The sequence below is a fragment of the Camellia sinensis genome, chromosome 3 (assembly GCF_055761805.1).
Source record: "Camellia sinensis isolate YWXY chromosome 3, ASM5576180v1, whole genome shotgun sequence".
Classification (NCBI taxonomy): domain Eukaryota; kingdom Viridiplantae; phylum Streptophyta; class Magnoliopsida; order Ericales; family Theaceae; genus Camellia; species Camellia sinensis.
In genome coordinates, this window is record NC_138963.1 from 105,661,788 (window position 1) to 105,667,314 (window position 5,527).

Genomic DNA, 5,527 nt, shown 5'->3' on the forward strand with positions numbered 1-5,527 from the left:
TATAGAGTGTAAAAGTCCAACTAGTGCCCTGAACCAAGTATAAAAACTACACGTCACAACTAATTTAAAAATACTAAAAAAAATAGGAACAAAGTAACCTCGAACTAAAGCGCACTAACACGGCTCAACCCAACTCACCGTTACTCTTAAATATTACCTAAGTTCATGTTCTTCAAGGTTTAAAATCACCCAAGACATGGGTTCCGGTCAAAACTTAATTAATTGTGATTTTAAGATAAAACAGAATTTCAAACAAGCCTTCCCAACCTATTCCCTAACTTTGAAAATTACAAAACCCACTCCACGCTATTCGAAAAATTCCAATAACCTCCAGATATGATCTAATATATCCTAAGTTTCAAACCCAATTGGTTTCACTTGATTTTCTTATCAAAATAATTTCCTACAATTTATTATATCCAAACAGGTTGTTTTCTGCAGCACTTTAAATAAATTGACGGTTCTCTTAATATACACGAGCAATCAATACAAGGCGAAAAACGTACGAAACTAGACTCATAACCGGTTCTAATGACACTAATTTCATAATTTTTGGATTTATACCCAAAGAGAACAACACTCCCGAATTTGCTATTTCGGATTGGTTTCCTGGACAGATTTGGGTTCCTCAATTTATATGAATTTTGACTCCCAAAAATTATGAAAAAATTCAGATATGCAACTCAATATGTAGTTGATCTACCGTAAAAATTTCAGATTAAAATTCATCCGTTTGATATGATTTCTTAATTTTTAAAGTTTGCGATTCTGTGCAAAATTTTTTTGAACTAAGAATTACACTCATTCTTTATACATCAATTTTACTCCTCAGATTTCTTAACAGTGTATATATATATTTACAAAATACATAAACCTACAACCTCTCCATGAATGAATAAAATAATTATAGAATAAGGATGAAGAACAAAGAAAGAAGAGAAGAAAACCTAGGAGGCCACACAGCACAACACACCCAAAGCTCTCCTTCTTGGCTACAACAATAATCTTGATGATTGAAAAACCCCTCTCTTTCCTTCATAAACCCACGGCTGCTAGGGCTGCTAGTGTTGTGGAAAACAATTATAACAAGAGTTAGGGCTTGTGTTTATTTTATTTTATACTAGTGGTGGGCACACTTAGGTCAAATAGATAGATAAATATACAAAATACATATATAAGTTACATGCAACTCAAATGGTAAGAGCCTAACTTATTAATTATGTGGTCTAGAAGTTCAAGTCACACCCTCTTCTCCATTTTTTTTTAATAATAAATCTTGCTTCTAAATCAATGACTTTCACCATAAATTTATTTTAGGTTTAAAAATTAATTGAAGATCCTTCAATAATATTTAATTTGCACCTTAGAATTCATCACCAAAATATTTGAGATTGTAATATTATTATTTAATTATTACTTAATTTTTATATTCGGGTTCTCACAACTAACCTTTGTGTTGAACAGGAATACCTAAGCGTGGAAAGAATTTTGGAATAAATAGAATCCTTATGGATTGGCTATTTTACTTATATACAATTGAAGTAATTTTTTTACTTGTACTTTAGTTATGGTTTTTCACCAATATGTAGAAGCAAGTTTTATTTGCTTGTAATTGTTGTAGCAATTTTTTATAGTGCTTGTAATTTGGTTAGAAATTTTTAAATTGCTTGTAAGTTTGGAACTTCGTTTCTTTTAACCTAGTTCATTCCTGGGAAAACTTAATTCTAAAAATTGTTTCTCATAGACTAGGAGTCAACATGCTCTTGAAAGTTTTGTCTAAGGTTAACTGAGTTTTAAGTGCCACTGGTGTGACTCGTCCAGTCTTCCTAGAAACATTCATGACCATGTTCGATTCTAGGGAATTTGTGAGACTAGTTTTGAATTAAATTTCTGACTTTGAGATTTTCTAGTGTCAAGTATGATATCTAAAAACACAGAATAATGAAATTTTGTTGTGATTTTCAGAAATGGCAACTGTTACCGATGTTGCTATTGCTGCTAATGTTGATGGGGATCAAAACCTTGGGCCAACTTGCTTGCCAACCCCTACTACTGCAACCTCTATGGTTAACCTGGTTGCTGTGACCTCTGTGGTCAACCCTATTGTTGCTCCTACTATTTTGGGAGGCCCACTTAACCATCATGAGCGCTTGGAGAAGTTCGTGGGAGTGAATTTCAAGAGGTGGCAGTAGAAGATGGTGTTCTACCTGACTACTCTAAGCCTTGCGAGGTTTTTGAGTGAAGATCCACCAACTGTGGAAGAGAATAAGCAAGACAAGCAGAAGCTCATGGCACTAGATACTTGGAAGCAGTTAGACTTCCTTTGCCAAAATTATGTTCTGAATGGCTTGGCAGATTCACTTTTCAACATGTTTTATGCTAAGAAGTCGGCAAAGGAGCTGTGGGATGCTTTGGACAAGAAGTACAAGACTGAGGATGTTGGGGCAAAGAAATTTGTTGTTAGCCGGTTTCTGGACTTCAAAATGGTGGACTCAAAAACCGTCGTTAGTCAAGTCCAAGAGTTCCAAGTAATTTTGCACGAGATTCATGCAGAGGGATTGTTCCTGACTGAATCATTCCAGGCAGCTGCCTAATGGTTGGAAAGACTTCAAGAACTACTTAAAGCATAAGTGAAAGGAGATGACAGTCCAAAAGCTCTTTGTCAGGCTCCATATTGAGGAAGACAATAGAAAGAAATAAAGGAGTACCTTCACTGTGAAAGCAAATGTGGTTGAGTATGGCCAGTCCTTGGGAGTGAAGAAAAAATCACCGATAGGTAAAATCTCAATGTTGGGGGCGAGAGGCAGTGTCTTCAAGAGGCCAGTTTACAAGCCGCACGAACCTACTTGTTGGTTCAATGGAAAGTGTCACACCCCAAATCTGGGCATGACCGGCCGTGGCCCACAGGGACTTAGCCCAAGGCACACGTAAGCCTAAACACGAATCCAATCACATTGAACAACTGAACAATAGTCCAATAGTAAATAACCAAAACTCAATCCAAACATGTCACAATTATAAACGGCAAAATCAACCGTAATAAAAAACCATCCAAACTTATGGGATATAAACAACCCACATATCAAAAATAATCCTAAATGAACTTCGATAAGAATAAATATAAATATGCACAACTTGACATAACACTCTAAACTAAAGGAATGCCCTAGAGGTCCATGCAATTGAGTCCCCGCTATGCCATGAGTCCACTCTAAGTCCTTCTAACACCTGGAAGTGATAAAAACTAAGTCAGTTGATAGCTCAGTGAGTAGCAACATGGATAGTAAATACAGTTTTGAAAACAAGGATAAATTTCAAAATAAGATATATATCACAGAAACTAGATTGGCATACAGTTTGGTAAATACAATCTGTTTCAAAAGAAGGTTCCACAGTTCAACACTTAAAATACTCATGTCTCGCAAGAACATGATAAATGACATTTTCCACTTAAAACAGATTATAACATGAACACCAATAATTTTCTGGGTACCAAGAAAAACAAATAATCTGCCACACATTTCTCAGGCTATAAGCCCCGTTGGATCCAATACCGAACTAAGAGTCATCCTCAGGGTGGCACCTGGGCCTTTTCTCAAAGACGATCCGATTGAAGGTCACCTAGTTGTTTTTAAAGGTCTGTTCCTTACAATCGTTGAGCACTAGAGTCATCACGGCCCAACCCGGATCTGTTCCCTAGTGGCCAGAGTCACCACACACAGTGGAATAATTTCCCTGGACTAAATACACTCATGGTCCCAATAATCAATACACATCAGTTTCGCAAAACATGGTAGTTCATCATTATAAACATGAGACCAAAACAAATAGTTTACAGTATGCCAAGTTCACACATGTTTCAGAAATAATTTGATTCAATCGATAATATAATAATTTATCAAAACAGTTTAATCATGAAACAACAATTTAATTTTTCCAACAGTTCAGGGTAGGGGAACATTTATAAAAATATGTAGCATGAAACTACTCACCTGAAACGCAATAATATAATCCTCGAATAGAGTATGAAAGTCCAACTAGTGCCCTGAACCAAGTATAAAAACTACACGTCACTACAAATTTAAAAATACTAAAGAATACGAACTAAGTAACCCCAAACTAAAGCGCACTAACACGGCTCAACCCAACTCACCGTTACTCCTAAATATTACCTAAGTTCATGTTCTTCAAGGTCTAAAATCACCCAAGACATAGGTTCCGATTGAAACTTAACTAAAAATAACTTTAAGATAAAACAGTGTTTTAAGCAAGTTTTCCCAATCTATTCGCTAACTTTGAAAATTACAAAACCCACTCCACGCTATTCAAAAAATTCCAATAACCTCCAGATATGATCTAATATATCCTAAGTTTCAAACCCAATTGCTTTCACTTGATTTTCTTATCAAAATAATTATCTACAATTTATTATATCGAAACAGGTTGTTTTCTGCAGCACTTTAAAGAAATTGACCGTTTTCTTAATATACACGAGCAATCATTGCAAGGCAAAAAACGTACGAAACTAGACTCATAACCGGTTCTAATGACACTAATTTAATAATTTTTGGGTTTATACCCAAAGAGAACAACACTCCTGAATTTACTATTTCGGACTGGTTTCCTGGACAGATTTGAATACCTCAATTTATATCGATTTTGACTCCCAAAAATTATGAAAACAATCAGATATGCAATTCAATATGTAATTAATCTACTGTAAAAATTTCAGATTAAAATTCATCCGTTAGATATGGTTTCTTGATTTTTAAAGTTCGTGATTATGCACAGAATTTTTTAACTAAGAATAATACCCAATCTTTATACATGAATTTAACTCCTCCAATTTCTTAACAGTATATATATATATATATATACAAAATATATAAACCTACAACCTCCATGAATGAATAAAATAATAATAGAATAAGGATGAAGAACAAAGAAAGAAGAGAAGAAAACCTAGGAGGCCACACAGCACCACACACCCAAAGCTCTCCTTCTTGGCTACAACAATAATCTTGATGATTGAAAAACCCCTCTCTTTCCTTCATAAACCCACGGCTGCTAGGGCTGCTAGTGTTGTGGAAAAAACAATTATAACAAGAGTTAGGATTTGTGTTTATTTTATTTTATACTAGTGGTGGGCACACTTAGGTCAAATAGATAGATAAATATACAAAATACATATATAAGTTACATGCAACTCAAATGGTAAGAGCCTAACTTATTAATTTTATGGTCTAGAGTTCAAGTCACACCCTCTTCTCTATTTTTTTTTTTTTAATAATAAATCTTGCTTCTAAATCAATGACTTTCACCATAAATTTATTTTAGGTTTAAAAATTAATTAAAGGATCCTCCAATAATATTTAATTGCACCTTAGAATTCACCACCAAAATATTTGAGATTGTAATATTATTATTTAATTATTTACTTAATTTTTCTATTCGGGTTCTCACATTCTCCCCTCCTAAAAAAAAAGTTTCGTCCTCGAAACTAACCCGAGTAAATCATGAGAATAGA